At 48.2% G+C, this 20,836-nt stretch overlaps 1 protein-coding gene and 1 long non-coding RNA gene across 7 annotated transcripts in view; one reads left to right on the top strand and one right to left on the bottom strand.

Annotated features, from left to right (window-relative positions):
• The window catches only part of USP54 (ubiquitin specific peptidase 54), a 282,921-nt gene that overhangs the window by 80,768 nt on the left and 181,317 nt on the right, over positions 1-20,836 (top strand). The gene's annotated exons all lie outside the window — the stretch shown is intronic.
• The window catches only part of LOC135058033 (uncharacterized), a 52,892-nt gene that overhangs the window by 10,014 nt on the left and 22,042 nt on the right, over positions 1-20,836 (bottom strand). Inside the window, exon 2 of one of the 2 annotated variants that reach the window (XR_010244548.1) lies at positions 3,087-3,208. The exons of the other annotated variant lie outside the window; for it this stretch is intronic. This is a non-coding gene — a long non-coding RNA (uncharacterized LOC135058033). The remainder of the gene's footprint in view (positions 1-3,086; positions 3,209-20,836) is intronic. 2 annotated transcript variants of the gene reach the window in all.

Raw genomic sequence — 20,836 nt, 5'->3', positions numbered from 1 at the left:
CTTCCAGGGAGTATGGACGAGCCTGGAAACGTCTCTTCACATAAACATTCTGGAACTAAGAGCAATATACAATGCTCTAAGCCAGGCAGAACCTCTGCTTCAGGGAAAACCGGTGTTGATCCAGTCGGACAACATCACGGCAGTCGCCCATGTGAACAGACAGGGCGGCACAAGAAGCAGGAGTGCAATGGCAGAAGCTGCAAGGATTCTTCGCTGGGCAGAGAATCATGTGATAGCGCTATCAGCAGTGTTCATCCCGGGAGTGGACAACTGGGAAGCAGACTTCCTCAGCAGACACGATCTTCACCCGGGAGAGTGGGGACTTCATCCAGAAGTCTTCCACATGCTGGTAACCCGTTGGGAAAGACCAATGGTGGACATGATGGCGTCTCGCCTCAACAAAAAACTGGACAGGTATTGCGCCAGGTCAAGAGATCCGCAGGCAATAGCTGTGGACGCGCTGGTAACGCCTTGGGTGTACCAGTCGGTGTATGCGTTTCCTCCTCTGCCTCTCATACCAAAAGTATTGAGAATTATACGGCAAAGAGGCGTAAGAACGATACTAGTGGTTCCGGATTGGCCAAGAAGGACTTGGTACCCGGAACTTCAAGAGATGATCACGGAAGATCCGTGGCCTCTACCTCTAAGGAGGGACTTGCTTCAGCAGGGTCCCTGTCTGTTTCAAGACTTACCGCGGCTGCGTTTGACGGCATGGCGGTTGAACGCCGGATCCTAATGGAAAAAGGCATGCCGGAAGAAGTCATTCCTACTTTGATTAAAGCAAGGAAAGAAGTAACCGTGCAACATTATCACCGAATTTGGCGAAAATATGTTGCGTGGTGCGAAGATCGGAGTGCTCCGATGGAGGAATTTCAACTGGGTCGATTCCTACATTTCCTGCAATCAGGATTGTCTATGGGTCTCAAATTGGGATCTATTAAGGTTCAAATTTCGGCCCTGTCGATTTTCTTTCAAAAAGAATTGGCTTCAGTCCCTGAAGTCCAGACCTTTGTGAAGGGAGTGCTGCATATACAGCCTCCTGTGGTGCCTCCAGTGGCACCGTGGGATCTCAATGTAGTTTTGGATTTTCTAAAATCTCATTGGTTTGAACCACTAAATAAGGTGGATTTGAAATATCTCACTTGGAAAGTGACCATGCTTCTAGCCCTGGCTTCTGCCAGGAGAGTGTCAGAATTGGCAGCTTTATCTTACAAAAGCCCATATCTGATTTTCCATTCGGACAGGGCAGAACTGCGGACTCGTCCGCATTTTCTCCCTAAGGTGGTGTCAGCATTTCATCTGAACCAGCCTATTGTAGTGCCTGCGGCTACAAGTGACTTGGAGGACTCCAAGTTACTGGACGTTGTCAGAGCATTAAAAATATATATTGCAAGAACAGCTGGAGTCAGAAAATCTGACTCGTTGTTTATATTGTATGCACCCAACAAGATGGGTGCTCCTGCGTCTAAGCAGACGATTGCTCGTTGGATCTGTAGCACAATCCAACTGGCACATTCTGTGGCAGGCCTGCCACAGCCTAAATCTGTAAAGGCCCACTCCACAAGGAAGGTGGGCTCATCTTGGGCGGCTGCCCGAGGGGTCTCGGCATTACAACTTTGCCGAGCAGCTACGTGGTCAGGGGAGAACACGTTTGTAAAATTTTACAAATTTGATACTCTGGCTAAGGAGGACCTGGAGTTCTCTCATTCGGTGCTGCAGAGTCATCCGCACTCTCCCGCCCGTTTGGGAGCTTTGGTATAATCCCCATGGTCCTTTCAGGAACCCCAGCATCCACTAGGACGATAGAGAAAATAAGATTTTACTTACCGATAAATCTATTTCTCGGAGTCCGTAGTGGATGCTGGGCGCCCATCCCAAGTGCGGATTATCTGCATAAATTGTACATAGTTATTGTTAACTTATTCGGGTTATTGTTGTTGGAAGCCATCTTTCAGAGGCTCCGCTGTTATCATACTGTTAACTGGGTTTAGATCACAAGTTGTACGGTGTGATTGGTGTGGCTGGTATGAGTCTTACCCGGGATTCAAAATCCTCCCTTATTGTGTACGCTCGTCCGGGCACAGTACCTAACTGGAGTCTGGAGGAGGGTCATAGGGGGAGGAGCCAGTGCACACCACCTGATCGGAAAAAGCTTTACTTTTTGTGCCCTGTCTCCTGCGGAGCCGCTATTCCCCATGGTCCTTTCAGGAACCCCAGCATCCACTACGGACTCCGAGAAATAGATTTATCGGTAAGTAAAATCTTATTTTTTCTGGTTCTGCTCCACTGGAAATGCTTGGGTTGTGTTTTTTTTTTGTGTGTGTGGGGGGGGGGGTTCTGGTGTTTCTAGTGCTTTTTTTTTTTCTCCTTTGGATGTTTATACCCTATACTTTCTGTTTTCTGCTCTCCAGTCATTCTTAATTAAACAATTGACCTACTTCCTGAAACTCCTGTTATTTCATTTGGAAATCCCAAGGCTGGGTTGTAGATTTACTGCACATCACACTCTTATGTAATAGAGAATGTTGCAATGAGATGTGCTGGATGTAGTTTATTACAGCAGTTTTGATGTTTGAGTTATATAATAAGTTGTACTTGTCTGGTGTTGCATCAGGTGTGCCTTGTGTGTATAAAATGTAACCCAGTTTTCCTTTGAATCAATGGGGGAAGTTCAGTAAGAAGTGAGGGCCTGTAGCTCCTGTGGCGAGTGCCTGGAGTTATTCCGTTGCCCATGCTGTAAATCCTCGACTAGCGGGTTTCTGCTCGCATCCTCTGTTCAGAAATCCGCACTAACTTGTGTCTTGGTGATAGTCACGATTTTACTACGTCTGAGTCAGAAAATGGAGTTTACAGTTACATCCCCTCACTTCTAATTGACTTGCTCCTCCATGACTTGCCTCCTATCACTGAGAATCTATGCTTCCAAGCAAAGACTGGCGATTTATTAATGATCGCTATTTCCGGACAGTATTTATGAAGGTTCAAAGGAGTTTTCCCCCATACTTGTAATGTTTTTAGTACGCTTTACAACCAACCAGGCTTGCTGCAAATTTCCATTTGTTTCTGAAAAATTACAAGTCACTTACTTTGATACAGTTTCACCCCCCTCTTGAAGTATCTCTGTGTTTAATGAAATGTTGATTACACCAGGCTTTCCGTTGTGTTATACGGGAAAACTGGAGAAATGGAGAAACTTCTAGGTAGAGTTCTGTTTATAAAAAAAAAAAAAAATGTTAAATGCAAATTTGCTCACTCATATGGTCACTCTTACCTTTATAACAAAGGCGAATGCCTTTGGCAAGTCAATTAGTGGCAAGCCCCCACAGCAGCCTCGCGTGGTATGCAGCTGCACACACATCCAGTTATTACAAAAAATAATGCATTGCAAACATATATAAGTGGCGTTTTTTACATGTAAAGGTGGGTACACACTGATAGATATAGCTGCAGATCAATTGATCGGCAGATATATCTATCTATGGACGGATCGGGCAGTGTGCTGTGCATACACACTGCCCGATACGTCGCGGACTGACGTCATGAACTGGGTGGGCGTGTACACATGGCCACCCTGTTCAGCTGTCAATCACTGCTGGCCGCCGCAGCATGTGTACGGGCGGCCGGCTGGACGCCCGTACACATGCAGCGATGCGCCAATATATCGGTAGATATATTGCCCGTCTGCTGTACTGCGGGGCTGACGCGATATGTTTGTAAACGACTGAGTTCACAGACATATCGCCCGTACACACTGGCCGACGGACCCGCGATATATCGGCCGTTAAATAGAACGGGGGATATATCGGCCAGTGTGTACCCACCTTAATGGGCCCTACACACTGTTCGACCTGCTGCCGAGCTGCCCGACCACCGATACGGCAGAAGGCGGAGGTGACGTGGGGAGTGAAGTTTCTTCACTCCCCCCGTCACCCGGCTCCATAGCAGTGCATGTAAATATGGACGAGATCGTCCATATTGGCCTGCATGCACAAGCGACGGGGCACCAACGATGAACGAGTGCGGGGCCAAGCATCGTTCATGGTTGCTGCCTCCACACTGAAAGATATGAACGGTATCTCGTTCATATCTTTCAGTAATATAGCCCAGTGTGTAGGGCCCATAACAGTCAGCGAGGTTCCTACAGCACCTTATGCTTCATTATATGTATCACATTGTTGGCTAGTATAAGCATTCATACAGGTGTGTTAATGTACTCCTGACTTCATATATACAGTGAGCACTCTTCTTTAAGAAGTGACTGGAACTTATTCTTTATCATTTTAATTATGATATTTTTGTAATGATTTAGGCCATCGGGAACTGACTTTACTCTGGGCAGTATACTGACTTTAGAGGATGCTCTAATTATTGTTAAATTGTATGGAGGCAATTTGATCTCTGATGTGCGACTACCAGGAATTCATGTCAAACCTGGGATGCAATGTTTGTGGCCGGAAAGTTACCGTGCTCCAACTGTTTTTTTTCTCTGTGACTTGCGTCTGATGATTTAATTTCTAATGTTTTTTTTTCTTAATAGCTTGACATTGTAGGAAGATTTGAGAGAAGACGATGGCTTATAGAAACAATATCATTTATAGGGGCTTATTTATCCAGATTGTTTTTCAGAAAACTATGCAGAAACCACTAAGTACCACTGCAGATCGCTGTCACTGTTATTATCAATAGGGATATCAATCTGACCCCTGTGTACTAAAGAACAGCTTTTAGGAGTTTGGTCGCTTTGATTTGCTTCGTCCTTAGATGGCATAAAGGCTTTATGCCTATGAAGGCAAGTCTGCAGGAGAGGGATCTTACTATCCCTCTCCCGCAGCCTCTGGTCGGCACCTAAATCTGATACTGTGCATGTGCACAGTGTAATTTCCCAGAGGAGTGTTCACAAATGTGAGACTGCTCTAGTCTGCTGGGGATGTAACTCGCAGGGACATCTGTTATAGCTACCGCTGTCCCTGCAAGAGGTTGGGGCTGGGTGATCGGAGCTGGAGATCCCGCCGGTCAGCATACTGATCCCGGGATCCCGACAGCAGAATTCTGGCGGGAGCCGGCGAGTGCAATAAAGCACCTTGCGGGCTCGCTGTGCTCTCCACAGGTTCTATTCCCACTCTATGGGTGTCGTGGACACCAACGAGTAGGAATAGTGCCTGTAGGTAGTCATTCTGTATGCCGGCATTGTGGTCGGGATCTTGGCGTCGGCATGGTGACCGCTGGGATCCCGAGCGCCGGTCACATGACCTGATACCCCTGCAAGTTATACTTAGTACCTAGTGGAGATCTTTTCACTCAAAATTAAAATATCCGCTGCAAAACTGACCATTAATAATTGCGGCAGTGCCATGATTATTAATACATAGGCCCCTAACTCTGTCTGCTATGCTACTTTGATAACAGCTCACGGTCATTTGGAGTTGACTTTTGCTACATTGTTAGAGAAATTATTAGGTTTAGCCTCTGTTTGAAGCCCATGTTTGTCCCTATAGTATTAGCATTGTTTTCATGCTGCACTGGTAAATTTGGCTACTCCCTGGAAATGGCTGGTAATGTGTATTTCTATTGCTGTCTCTTCCCACTCTCCAAAATAAATTCTTTGTTAATTGGGCTTCTACATAAATTGCCTCAGGTGTGTATAGGGCTATGGTCAGTGACTGGATTGTACATTCTCCTGGAGCAAGTACTCATGCTTGTAAAGTTTTCAGGCTGTACCATGCAGTGTCATATATTATAGCCATATAAAAAAAGGATACTGTTTTTTGTTTGTTTTTACCGTAGCTACCCAAAACAAAAACAGCCTTTAAGCTTTCATTTTACTGCACTGAAACCATGAGCTAGTATTACAATCCAAGCTCAAGGAAAACCACAAAAGATTGTGCCTGTACGGATGTGCAAAAGCTGAATTGTGAGCTTCTTGAGATCCAGGTATAGAGCAAGCATGGGAATGTTAAATATTTTAATGTTTTTACATGGAAATATGTGTTTTATTACTGAACATTTCACAACCTTCGTGCTTGGAATGTTTTCAGTCATGATTGATTTTATTTCATTTTTTTTTCCTCTCCTTTTAGGATTAGGTTTAAAGTTGAATACTTGCAGCAATCTGGTTATCATAGTCAAGCTTTGCAACATAAGCCGTCTTTCTGCTCCTGAAAGCCTTGTTAGAGATTACTTGAACCTGCTTTTGGTACTGGCTCACACACTGATGCTGGGAGACTAGGTGAAAACAAATGAGTGCTTTAGATGTGTCTATGGGGCTTCGATGAGGATTACTGGTGGGCAGGATACCGGCTGTCAAAATCCCGCCAGCAGCATCCCGTCCGCCAGAATGCCGGGAGCGGAGTGAGCGCTAAGAGTCCCCTTGTGGTCTCTCTGGCTCGCTGCGCTCGCCACAGGATCTGTTCCCACTCTATGGCTGTCATGGACACCCACGAGTGGGAATTGTCCTGTTGCGCCGAGATTCCGGCCGACTGCATTGTTGGCTTTTGGGATTCCAGCATCGGTATCCTGACTGCCGGGATGCAGATTAAACGCATCCTTTTTATGGATTGATGAGCCATGTGTTTTTTATGCGTTGTGCTTTTACCAACACAACTTCTGTGTAAGCTTCAATGTATATGAAAATATATGAATATACTAAAATTTCAAGAGCAGCATTGACGTTTTTAGGGGGCGCGTCAATTGTTTTTTTTCACTCCTGCAGTTTTCTATCTAAAGTGTTTGGTAATATTCAGTTTTGTGCTGCTGGGCGTGAGTTACTGGACGCGCAGTGCTTATTGTGCATGTTGCGCCCGATTGCCACAGGTTTTTTTTAATGTGTTAAATGTCTAAACCCATGCAAAGTACTTGACGTGCTGTGTTTGGGCACCCAAAAGCCCAACTTTGGGTGAATTTGTGTGCTCACCACCTCAGGAGACTGCGAGGAGAAATAATGGGTGCCCATGGCACTCTCTCCCAGTGGCACAAACAATTGTTAATAGTGACGGGTGCTGCGGCCCCATTAAAGCAATTGAATTGCCCCGTTGTTTTGGGTGCCTGTACAGTCCTTCTAAATTGACAGTCGCAATTCAGTTGTTTTTTTTTTTTTTGTGCGACTAGCCCTGCATATTCTCTTAAAATGCACAAGCTTTGCCGTGTAAAGCAGCTTCTTCTATGTTATGTACCGGGTGCACCTTAACTGCGGCACGCCCAAAGCTTAACTTGAGAGAAGCTGCTTTACGCTACTAAGCATCTAGCCCTAAAGCTCTACTTTACCTCCTGGGTTGCAAGCAGAAATTCACAATAAATGCATAAATGCAGCCTTGGGAAAGGGCGTCCTAAACAATTCAGATGCAGCAGCAGATCAGAGAAGCTGGTAGGAGGCATCCATTTACACAAGATGCCTGCTGCGGCATTAGCATACTGTCACACAGCTTCTGCGTTACTAGCATATTTTCTCTGACGTCCTAAGTGGATGCTGGGACTCCGTAAGGACCATGGGGAATAGCGGCTCCGCAGGAGACTGGGCACAACTAAAGAAAGCTTTAGGACTACCTGGTGTGCACTGGCTCCTCCCACTATGACCCTCCTCCAGACCTCAGTTAGAATCTTGTGCCCGGCTGAGCTGGATGCACACTAGGGGCTCTCCTGAGCTCCTAGAAAGAAAGTATATTTAGGTTTTTTATTTTACAGTGAGATCTGCTGGCAACAGACTCACTGCAGCGAGGGACTAAGGGGAGAAGAAGCGAACCTACCTAACAGGTGGTAGTTTGGGCTTCTTAGGCTACTGGACACCATTAGCTCCAGAGGGATCGACCGCAGGACCCGACCTTGGTGTTCGTTCCCGGAGCCGCGCCGCCGGCCCCCTTACAGAGCCAGAAGCAAGAAGTGTTCCGGAAAATCGGCTGCAGAAGACTTCTGTCTTCAACAAGGTAGCGCACAGCACTGCAGCTGTGCGCCATTACTCCTCATGCACACCTCACACTCCGGTCACTGATGGGTGCAGGGCGCTGGGGGGGGCGCCCTGAGGGCAATATAAGACACCTTGGCTGGCAAATCATCACAATATATAGTCCCAGGGCTATATATGTGATAAATTACCCCTGCCAGAATCCATAAAAAAGCGGGAGAAAAGTCAGCCGAAAAAGGGGCGGGGCTATCTCCCTCAGCACACTGGCGCCATTTTTTCTTCACAGTGCAGCTGGAAGACAGCTCCCCAGGCTCTCCCCTGTAGTTTTCAGGCTCAAAGGGTTAAAAAGAGAGGGGGGGCACTAAATTTAGGCGCAATATATGTATACAAGCAGCTATTGGGGGAAAAATCACTCAGTTATAGTGTTAATCCCTGCATTATATAGCGCTCTGGTGTGTGCTGGCATACTCTCTCTCTGTCTCCCCAAAGGACTTTGTGGGGTCCTGTCCTCAGTCAGAGCATTCCCTGTGTGTGTGCGGTGTGTCGGTACGGCTGTGTCGACATGTTGGATGAGGAAGGTTACGTGGAGGCGGAGCAGAGGCCGATAAATGGGATGTCGCCCCCTGTGGGGCCGACACCAGAGTGGATGGATAGGTGGAAGGTATTAACCGACATTGTCAACTCCTTACATAAAAGGCTGGATGACGTAACAGCTGTGGGACAGCCGGCTTCTCAGCCTGCGCCTGCCAGGCGTCTCAAAGGCCATCAGGGGCTCAAAAAAAAAAAAAAAACGCCCGTTACCTCAGATGGCAGACACAGATGTCGACACGGAGTCTGACTCCAGTGTCGACGAGGTTGAGATATATACACAATCCACTAGGAACATCCGTTACATGATCTCGGCAATGAAAAATGTGTTACACATTTCTGATATGAACCCAAGTACCACATAAAAGGGGTTTTATTTTTGGGGAGAAAAAGCAGCCAGTGTTTTGTTCCCCCATCAGATGAGTGAATGAAGTGTGTAAAGAAGCATGGGTTCCCCCGATAAGAAACTGGTAATTTCTAAAAAGTTACTGATGGCGTACCTTTTCCCGCCAGAGGATAGGTCACGTTGGGAGATATCCCCTAGGGTGGATAAGGCGCTCACACGTTTGTCAAAAAAGGTGGCACTGCCGTCTTAGGATACGGCCACCTTGAAGGAGCCTGCTTATAAAAAGCAGGAGGCTATCCTGAAGTCTGTATATACACACTCAGGTTCTATACTGAGACCTGCAATTGCCTCAGCATAAATAGTGCTGCTGCAGCGTGGTCTGATACCCTGTCAGATAATATTAATACCCTAGACAGGGATAATATTTTGCTAACATAGAGCATATTAAAGACGTCGTCTTGTATATGAAGGATGCACAGAGGGATATTTGCCGGCTGGCATCCAGAATTAATGCAATGTCCATTCTGCCAGGAGGGTATTAGAAACCCGGCAGTGGACAGGTGATGCTGCCTTTAAAAGGCACATGGAGATTCTGCCTTATAAGGGTGAGGAATTGTTTGGGGATGGTCTCTGGGACCTCGTATCCACAGCAACAGCTGGGAAGAAAATTTTTTACCTCAGGTTTCCTCACAGCCTAAGAAAGCACCGTATTTTTAGGTACAGTCCTTTCGGCTTCAGAAAAGAAAGCGGGTCAAAGGCGCTTCCTTTCTGCACAGAGACAAGGGAAGAAGGAAAAAGCTGCACCAGACAGCCAGTTCCCAGGATCAAAAATCTTCCCCCGCTTCATCTGAGTCCACCGCATGACGGTGGGGCTCCACAGGTGGAGACAGGTGCGGTGGGGGCGCGTCTCGGGAACTTCAGCGACCAGTGGGCTTGCCCACAGGTGGATCCCTGGGTTCTGCAAGTAGTATCACAGGGATACAGGCTGGAGTTCGAGGCGACTCCCCCTCGCCGTTACCTCACATCAGCCTTGCCTGCTGCCCTCGGAGAAGGAAGGTAGTACTGGCGGCAATTCACAAGCTGTACTTCCAGCAGGTGAAATCAAGGTACCCCTCCTTCAACAATAGTACTGGCGGCAATTCACAAGCTGTACTTCCAGCAGGTGAAATCAAGGTACCCCTCCTTCAACAAGGCCGGGGTTACTATTCCAAAATGTTGTGGTACCGAAACCAGAAGGTTCGGTGAAACCCATTCTAAAATTGAAATCCTTGAACACTTCTATACGAAGGTTCAAGTTCAAAATGGAATCGCTCAGGGCGATTATTGCAAGCCTGGAGAATTTCATGGTATCACTGGACATCAAGGATGCTTACCTGCATGTCCCTATTTACCCTCTTCACCAGGAGTACCTCAAAATTGTGGTACAGGATGGTCGTTACCAATTCCAGACGTTGCCGTTGGTCTGTCCCCGGCACTGAGGTATTTACCAAGGTAATGGCCGAAATAATTATCCCGTACTTGGACGATCTCCTTATAAAGGCGAGGTCCAGGGAGCAGTTGTTCGTCGGAGTAGCACTATCTCGGGAAGTGCTACAACAGCACGGCTGGATTCTGAATATTCCAAAGTCGCAGCTGGTTCCTACGACGCGTCTACTGTTCCTGGGTATGGTTCTGGACACAGAACAGGATAAAAAGGGTTTCTCCCGGAGGAGAAGTCCAAGGAGTTGTCGTCTCTAGACAGAGACCACCTAATACAAATACAGGTGTCGGTGCATCAATGCACGCGAGCCCTGGGAAAGATGGTAGCTTCTTACGAAGAAATTCCATTCGCCAGGTCACATGCAAGAATCTTCCAGTGGGATCTGTTGGACAAGTGGTCCAGGTCGCATCTTCAGATGCATCGGCGGATAACCCTGTCTCCAAGGGCCAGGGTGTTGCTGTTGTGGTGGCTGCAGAGTGCTCATCTTCTAGGGGGCCGCAGATTCGGCATACAGGACTGGGTCCTGGTGACCACGGATGCCAGCCTTCGAGGCTGGGGGGCAGTCACACAGGGAAGAAACTTCCAAGGCTATGGAAAAGTCAGGAGATTTCCCTACACATAAATATTCTGGAACTAAGGGCCATTTACAATGCCCTAAGTCAGGCTAGACCCCTGCTTCAACACCGGCCGGTGCTGATCCAGTCAGACAACATCACGGTGGTCGCTCATGTAAACGACAGGGCGGCACAAGAAGCAGGATGGCGATGGCAGAAGCCACAAGGATTCTCCGATGGGCGGAAAATCAGGTGTTCGCACTGTCAGCAGTGTTCATTCCCGGAGTGGACAACTGAGAAGCAGACTGTCTCAGAAGACACGACCTCCACCCGGGAGAGTGGGGACTTCATCCAGAAGTCTTCCAAATGATTGTACACCGTTGGGAAAGGCCACAGGTGGACATGATGGCGTCCCGCCTCAACAAAAAGCTACAAAGATATTGCGCCAGGTCAAGGGACCCTCAGGCGATAGCTGTGGACGCTCTGGTAACACCGTGGGTGTACCAGTCGGTGTATGTGTTCCCTTCTCTGCCTCTCTTACCCAGGGTAATGAGAATAATAAGAAGGAGAGGAGTAAGAACTATACTCATTGTTCCGGGTTGGCCAAGAAGAGCTTGGTACCGAGAACTCCAAGAAATGATCTCAGAGGACCCATGGCCTCTGCCGCTCAGACAGGACCTGCTGCAGCAGGGGGCCTGTCTGTTCCAAGACGTACCGCGGCTGCGTGTGACGGCATGGCGGTTGAACGCCGGATCCTGAAGGGCATTCCGGAGGAAGTTATCCCTACGCTATTTAAAGCTAGGAAAGAAGTGAACGCAAACCATTATCACCGCATATGGCGGAAATATGTTGCGTGCTGTGAGGCCAGGAAGGCCCCAAAGGAGGAATTCAGCTAGGTCGATTTCTGCACTTCCTACAGTCAGAGGTGACTATGGGCCTAAAATTGGGTTCCATTAAGGTCCAGATTTCGGCTCTATCGATTTTCTTCCAAAATAGAACTGGCTTCACTGCCTGAAGTTCAGACTTTTGTTAAGGGAGTGCTACATAGTCAGCCCCCGTTTGTGCCTCCAGTGGCACCGTGGGATCTCAACGTGGTGTTGGATTTCCTGAAGTCGCATTGGGTTGAGCCACTTAAATCCATGGAGCTACAATACCTCACGTGGAAAGTGGTCATGCTGTGGGCCTTGGCGTCGGCCAGGCGTGTATCAGAATTGGCGGCTTTGTCATACAAAAGCCCTTATCTGTATTTTATATGGATAAGGCGGAATTGAGGACTCGTTCCCAATTCCTTCCTAAGGTGGTATCAGTTTTTCATGTGAACCAACCTATTGTGGTGCCTGCGGCTACTTGGGACTTGGAGGATTCCAAGTTACTGGACGTAGTCAGGGCCCTGAAAAGTATATGTTTCCAGGACGGCTGGAGTCAGGAAAACTGACTCGCTATTTATCCAGTATGCACCCAACAAGCTGGATGCTCCTGCTTCTAAGCAGACTATTGCTCGCTGGATCTGTAGCACGATTCAACTTGCACATTCTGCAGCTGGACTGCCGCACCCTAAATCTGTAAAAGTCCATTCCACGAGGAAAGGGGCTCTTCTTGGGCGGCTGCCCGAGTGGTCTCGGCTTTACAACTTTGCCGAGCTGTTACTTGGTCGGGTTCAAACATTGTTGCAAGTGTTTACAAGTTTGATACCCTGGCTGAGGAGGACCTCGAGTTTGCTCATTCGGTGCTGCAGAGTCATCCGCACTCTCCCGCCCGTTTGGGAGCTTTGGTATAATCCCCATGGTCCTTACGGAGTCCCAGCATCCATTTAGGACGTCAGAGAAAATAAGATTTTACTCACCGGTAAATCTATTTCTCGTAGTCCGTAGTGGATGCTGGGCGCCCATCCCAAGTGCGGATTGTCTGCAATACTTGTTTATAGTTATTGCCTAACTAAAGGGTTATTTTTGAGCCATCTGTTGAGAGGCTCAGTTATATTTCATACTGTTAACTGGGTATAGTATCACGAGTTATACGGTGTGATTGGTGTGGCTGGTATGAGTCTTACCCGGGATTCAAAATCCTTCCTTATTGTGTCAGCTCTTCCGGGCACAGTATCCTAACTGAGGTCTGGAGGAGGGTCATAGTGGGAGGAGCCAGTGCACACCAGGTAGTCCTAAAGCTTTCTTTAGTTGTGCCCAGTCTCCTGCGGAGCCGCTATTCCCCATGGTCCTTACGGAGTCCCAGCATCCACTACGGACTGCGAGAAATAGATTTACCGGTGAGTAAAATCTTATTATTGCACAGTATTAGCATATAGTCGCACAGCTGTTGCGACATTGGCATATAATCGCACAGCCGCTGCGGCATTGGCATATAATCGCACAGCCGCTGCGGTATTGGCATATAATTGCACAGTTGCTGCGGCATTGGCATATAATCGCACAGTTGCTGTGAAATTATCATATTATCACACATACATTGGAACAGGACTACTTTCATTTGGATCTGAACCAGCCCGTGTCATCTACCAGTTATCCAGAGGAGCTACAGAGAGGCACCACCTAACCACCGCATTGCATGAGGTACTCATCTATATATGGGACACGCTTCATAATCCTCTAGCGGTGTATGGAAAATATATTGGACTCTCTAATCTCATAAAAGACTCTCCAAATTGGACCTTTTACTGGACCTCAATTTCATCTAAGGGCATCATTTGGAACGGTTCCCTGCATTGCACTATGCTATATGTCCTGACCCAATATATCGGGTAAATAATTCCCCTTTTAAGAATTCATGAATTCATGTGGTATATTAATTATTGCACAGGATACTGTTTTTTAGAAATATAATTAGTTGCTCTTTCCTCCTGGAGCGCAGCCTCTCCCCTTTTTTTCTTTTCTGGCATATAATCACACAGCTGCTGCTGCATTAGCATTATCACACAGTTGCTGTGGAATTAGGATATTATCGCACTGCATTGGCATATAATCACACAACTGCTGCTGCATTAGCATTATCACACAGTTGCTGCGGAATTAGCATACTGTCACACATCTTCTGCGTTATTAGCATATTATTGCACAGTATTAGCATATAATCGCACAGCCGCTGCGGCATTGACATATCGCACAGCCGCTGTGGCATTGGCCAGTGATCGCAAAAATGCGCTATAGCGCGTTTTTTACCCCAAAATGAGGACTGGGGACTCACTTTTTAAGAATGGGCGGGTCCCCGGGGACGCGCTCCGTTGAAATTGCTCTCTGGCGCTTGATTGGTCACTAGCTGACTTTTCTCTGACCTTATTGGTCAGAAGTCAGCGGCGGCTGCTGCTGCTGGGCTGGAAGATGCGGTGCCGGGAGTCAGACAGGAACACGCTGAGAGAACTGACGGGAAGCTGCAAGATGATATGGGAGGTGTAGGAGCCGCCGCCAGATGACATCACCCTTTAGAGCGATGAAGCAAGTCGGACCCGCCACCTGTGAACAGATCCCTGCACAGAGCTGGCATTTCAGAGGTAATTTAGCTGAGCCAGTGTGCGGGGCCAGGCAGAAACTGAACAGCAGCAGGCCAATGCTGCCTTAACAGTGTCTGCCAGCCCAGTGTCCCCCACCATTACTGACCCTGCCAGCCCAGCGTTTACACCTTCCCTCCCCAACTAGTCCACTGTGCCATCTCACTGCCCTCCCATCTAGAACCCCCCTGTCAGTCCAGACACATTGATTCCCCTCCCCAGCACAGCCCAGTGTTAACTCCTCACACCCCTATATCTCTGCCCCTCTACCTGGTGCAGTGTGTATAACGTGCTCTACCTGGCGCAATGTGTATAACATGCTCTGCCTGGCGCAATGTGTGTAACGTGCTCTTCCTGGCGCAATGTGTATAACGTGCTTACCTGGCGCAATGTGTATAACGTGCTCACCTGGCGCAGTGTGTGTAATGTGCTCTGCCTGGCGCAGTGTGTGTAACGTGCTCTGCCTGGCGCAATGTGTGTAACGTGCTCTGCCTGGCGCAATGTGTATAACGTGCTCTGCCTGGCGCAATGTGTGTAACGTGCTCTGCCTGGCGCAATGTGTATAACGTGCTCTACCTGGCGCAATGTGTGTAACGTGCTCTACCTGGCGCAATGTGTGTAATGTGCTCTGCCTGGTGCAATATGTATAACGTGCTCTGCCTGGCGCTAAGTGTATAACGTGCTCTGCCTGGCGCTAATAACATGCTCTGCCTGGCGCTAATAACGTGCTCTACCTGGCGCAGTGTGTATAACGTGCTGTACCTGGTGCAGTGTGTATAGCGTGCTGTACCTGGCGCAGTGTGTGTAACGTGCTGTACCTGGCGCAGTGTGTGTAACGTGCTGTACCTGGCGCAGTGTGTGTAACGTGCTGTACCTGGCGCAGTGTGTGTAACGTGCTGTACCTGGCGCAGTGTGTGTAACGTGCTCTACCTGGCGCAGTGCATATAACGTGCTCTACCTGGTGCAATATGTATAATATGCTCTGCCTGGCGCCAATAACGTGCTCTGCCTGGCGCTAATAACGTGCTCTACCTGCAGCAATATGTATAACGTGCTCAGTGTGTGTAACGTGCTCTACCTGGCGCAGTGTGTGCAGCGTGCTCTACCTGGCGCAGTGTGTATAACGTGCTTTACCTGGCGCAATATGTATAACGTGCTCTGCCTGGCGCTAATAACGTGCTCTGCCTGGCGCTAATAACGTGCTCTGCCTGGCGCTAATAACGTGCTCTGTCTGGTGCTAATAACGTGCTCTGCCTGGCGCTAATAACGTGCTCTGCCTGGAGCAATATGTATAACGTGCTTTACCTGGCGCAATATGTATAACGTGCTCTGCCTGGCGCTAATAACGTGCTCTGCCTGGCGCTAATAACGTGCTCTGTCTGGTGCTAATAACGTGCTCTGCCTGGCGCTAATAACGTGCTCTGCCTGGAGCAATATGTATAACGTGCTCTACCTGGCGCAGTGTGTGTAGGAAGTTCTACCTGGCGCAATGTGTATAGGAGGTTCTACCTGGTGCAGTGTGTATAGAAGGTTCTACCTGGTGCAATGTGTATAAGCGGCACTACTGTGTGGTATAATGTGAATTGGTACTATTATGTGGCCACGCCCCTTCTCCATTAAGCCACGACCCTAATTTTTTTGCGCACACTGCCTATACATAGAGTTCTAGGAGGTGGAGAACCAATTCACTTTCTGCCAAGGGGCACCAAAATGTCTAGTTACAGCTCTGGTGCGAGGTGTCCTGCATGCTACACAGCCCAGTAGCACTGTCACCCCATCCCCCCACCTTGCAACAAGATTAAGATTAATAAGAACCTTCATTCCGATGTGACCCAGAAAAGGACCGGTAGGACCCCAATTTTTAAAAATGAGGGGTCCCTGGGACCCACTTGTTTTTTTTTTGGCTCAGCGCGATCACTGTTGGCATATTATCGTACATCCACTGTGGCATTAGCATTATCGCACTGCATTGGCATATAATCACACAGCTGCTGCTGCATTAGCATTATCACACAGTTGCTGCGGAATTAGCATAGTATCGCTGGCATTCACATGTTTTTGCACAGCTGCTGCAGCATTAGCGTATTGCGCAGCTGCTCCGGCTGTGTGATTTGCATACATCCCTGAAGCGGGCCCTCTGAGCATTACAAAATCAGTATGGCCTGACTGTCGTATCAGACCATATTAAAAGCGTAAAATGGTTATCACTCTGCATTACATGTGCATTACTGCTATTAAAATATGGTGAGCACTACTGTGACGAGTATGATTTATAGATCGAGAGACACTTTTAATGGTAAATATTACATGCATTTATAGTTTCATTCCATGCCTATAAAAGGCCATGTGCACCACACGTATGTACATAAGAAAAATCACAGCTAATTATGCTTAGTCACTGAATTTCTTAGCTTATTGTGTACATATTGAGTTTATGAGTATGATGTATACTTGTAGATTTATAGTAGAAGTTATATAATTATTAAAAAAAGCAGTTCAGAGAATCTGGAAGGAGACATCTATTTACACAAGATGCCTCCTGCGACATTGACATATTATGATGCAGCGTCTGTGTCCATCTCGGAATCAGCCCCTATGTCCGTTACTGTGGATTGAATTCCCCCTCCCCTGGGTCTTTGCTGATGTAGAAACATAGCCTATTTTATTCTTTGGGCTGTATTCAATTCTTTTCACCCCCTTCCATATCCCTTCTGTTTCTGCTAACGGGCATGGTATAATAATTTCAGCTTGCTACCCCTAGGTTAGCAAGCGCTCCCAACCCTTTACGCAGCTAAACCTGATTACTCTGGGCGCGATATGCGCAATAAAGGAGATTAGGCGTGATATATAATTTGAATAACGCCCTTTAAGTCAATAGAAATTCCATGATTCAAGTCTCCAGGCTCTCTAATGGAAGTACCGTATATGCTCGAGTATAAGCCGACTTTTTCAGCACCCTTTTTTGTGCTGAAAAAGCCACTTCGGCTTATACTCGAGTGAGTATTTAGGAGGGACACGGAGGGCACAGCGCGCGGCACTCCTGTGTCCCTCCTGCGTCTCCGGCGTGTGTGTGTTAAAGGAAGTGCACGAACCGGCACTTCCTTTAACACACACACGCCGGAGACGCTGGAGGGACACAGGAGAGCCGCGCGCTGTGCCCTCCGTGTCCCTCATTCAGAAGACAGCGCGGGAGCGACGGAGGTTAAGTAACAATCTGGCACTGTGGGGCATATCTGGCAGTATGAGGGCATATCTGGCACTATGAGGGCTGTGTACGGCTAGAGCTGCATTTCCCACCCTAGGCTTATACTCGAATCAATAAGGTGTCCCAGGTTTTTGTGGTAAAATTAGGTGCCTCGGCTTATATTCGGGTCGACTTATACTCGAGTATATACGGTAAATCCTCAAGGGGCCACATTTTACTAGAATACTGTTTGTAGAAACGGACGTACATTCTGCAATTTTTGTTTCTCTGACGTCCTAGTGGATGCTGGGACTCCGTCAGGACCATGGGGATTAGCGGCTCCGCAGGAGACAGGGCACAAAAATAAAAGCTTTAGGACTAGGTGGTGTGCACTGGCTCCTCCCCCTATGACCCTCCTCCAAGCCTCAGTTAGGTTTTTGTGCCCGTCCGAGCAGGGTGCAATCTAGGTGGCTCTCCTAAAGAGCTGCTTAGAAAAAGTTATTAGGTTTTTTTATTTTCAGTGAGTCCTGCTGGCAACAGGCTCACTGCAACGAGGGACTTAGGGGAGAAGAAGTGAACTCACCTGCGTGCAGGATGGATTGGCTTCTTAGGCTACTGGACACCATTAGCTCCAGAGGGATCGAACACAGGCCCAGCCATGGAGTCCGGTCCCGGAGCCGCGCCGCCGACCCCCTTGCAGATGCCGAAAAGTGAAGAGGTCCAGAAACCGGCGGCAGAAGACTTTTCAGTCTTCATGAGGTAGCGCACAGCACTGCAGCTGTGCGCCATTGTTGTCAGCACACTTCACACCAGCGGTCACTGAGGGTGCAGGGCGCTGGGGGGGGGGCGCCCTGGGCAGCAATGATAATACCTTGTTCTGGCTAAAAATACATCACATATAGCCCCTGGGGCTATATGGATGTATTTAACCCCTGCCAGGTCTCACAAACACCGGGAGAAGAGCCCGCCGAAATAGGGGGCGGGGCCTATCTCCTCAGCACACAGCGACATTTTCCTGCACAGCTCCGCTGCGAGGAAGGCTCCCAGGACTCTCCCCTGCACTGCACTACAGAAACAGGGTAAAAAAAAACAGAGAGGGGGGGCACTTTTTTGGCGATATTGATATATTAAGCTGCTATAAAGGAAACAACACTTCGGTAGGGTTGTTCCTATATATTTATAGCGCTTGGGTGTGTGCTGGCAAACTCTCCCTCTGTCTCCCCAAAGGGCTAGTGGGGTCCTGTCTTCGATAAGAGCATTCCCCGTGTGTCTGCTGTGTGTCGGTACGTGTGTGTCGACATGTATGAGGACGATGTTGGTGTGGAGGCGGAGCAATTGCCGGTAATGGTGATGTCACCCCCTAGGGAGTCGACACCGGAATGGATGGCTTTGTTTATGGAATTACGTGATAATGTCAGCACGTTACAAAAATCAGTTGACGACATGAGACGGCCGGCAAACCAGTTAGTACCTGTCCAGGCGTCTCAGACACCGTCAGGGGCTGTAAAACGCCCTTTACCTCAGTCGGTCGACACAGACCCAGACACGGACACAGAATCTAGTGTCGACGGTGAAGAAACAAACGTATTTTCCAGTAGGGCCACACGTTATATGATCACGGCAATGAAGGAGGCTTTGCATATCTCTGATACTGCAAGTACCACAAAAAGGGGTATTATGTGGGGTCTGAAAAAACTACCTGTAGTTTTTTTCCTGAATCAGAGGAATTGAATGAAGTGTGTGATGAAGCGTGGGTTAACCCCGATAGAAAACTGCTAATTTCAAAGAAGTTATTGGCATTATATCCTTTCCCGCCAGAGGTTAGGGCGCGCTGGGAAACACCCCCTAGGGTGGATAAGGCACTCACACGCTTATCAAAACAAGTGGCGTTACCGTCTCCTGAAACGGCCGCCCTCAAGGATCCAGCTGATAGGAGGCTGGAAACTACCCTGAAAAGTATATACACTCATACTGGTGTTATACTGCGACCAGCCATCGCCTCAGCATGGATGTGCAGTGCTGGGGTGGTTTGGTCGGATTCCCTGACTGAAAATATTGATACCCTGGATAGGGACAGTATTTTATTGACTATAGAGCAATTAAAGGATGCTTTTCTTTATATGCGAGATGCTCAGAGGGATATTTGCACTCTGGCATCGAGAGTAAGTGCGATGTCCATATCTGCCAGAAGAAGTTTATGGACGCGACAGTGGTCAGGTGATGCGGATTCCAAACGGCATATGGAAGTATTGCCGTATAAAGGGGAGGAATTATTTGGGGTCGGTCTATCGGATTTGGTGGCCACGGCAACAGCCGGGAAATCCACCTTTTTACCTCAGGTCCCCCCCCAACAGAAAAAGACACCGTCTTTTCAGCCGCAGTCCTTTCGTTCCTATAAGAACAAGCGGGCAAAAGGACAGTCATATCTGCCCCGAGGCAAAGGAAAGGGTAAGAGAGTGCACCAAGCAGCTCCCTCCCAGGAGCAGAAGCCCTCCCCGGCTTCTGCAAAGCCCTCAGCATGACGTTGGGGCTTTACAAGCGGACTCAGGGGCGGTGGGGGGTCGACTCAAGAATTTCAGCGCACAGTGGGCTCACTCACAGGTGGACCCCTGGATCCTGCAGGTAGTATCTCAGGGTTACAGGTTGGAATTCGAGAAGTCTCCCCCTCGCCGGTTCCTAAAGTCTGCTCTGCCAACGTCTCCCTCAGACAGGGCGACGGTATTGGAAGCCATTCACAAGCTGTATTCTCAGCAGGTGATAGTCAAGGTACCCCTCCTACAACAGGGAAAGGGGTATTATTCCACACTATTTGTGGTACCGAAGCCGGACGGCTCGGTAAGACCTATTCTAAATCTGAAATCTTTGAACCTGTACATACAAAAAATTCAAGTTCAAGATGGAGTCACTCAGAGCAGTGATAGCGAATCTGGAAGAAGGGGACTTTATGGTGTCCCTGGACATCAAGGATGCTTACCTGCATGTCCCAATTTGCCCTTCACATCAAGGGTACCTCAGGTTCGTGGTGCAAAACTGTCATTATCAGTTTCAGACGCTGCCGTTTGGATTGTCCACGGCACCTCGGGTCTTTACCAAGGTAATGGCCGAAATGATGTTTCTTCTGCGAAGAAAAGGCGTATTAATTATCCCTTACTTGGACGATCTCCTGATAAGGGCAAGGTCCAGAGAACAGCTGGAGGACGTAGTAGCACTAACCCAAGTAGTGCTGCAACAGCACGGGTGGATTCTGAATTTTCCAAAATCTCAATTGACCCCGACGACACGTCTGCTGTT

This window comes from Pseudophryne corroboree, chromosome 3, assembly GCF_028390025.1.
Source record: "Pseudophryne corroboree isolate aPseCor3 chromosome 3, aPseCor3.hap2, whole genome shotgun sequence".
In the NCBI taxonomy this organism is placed as follows: Eukaryota; Metazoa; Chordata; class Amphibia; order Anura; family Myobatrachidae; genus Pseudophryne; species Pseudophryne corroboree.
This window is presented reverse-complemented; position numbering and strand designations above follow the sequence as displayed.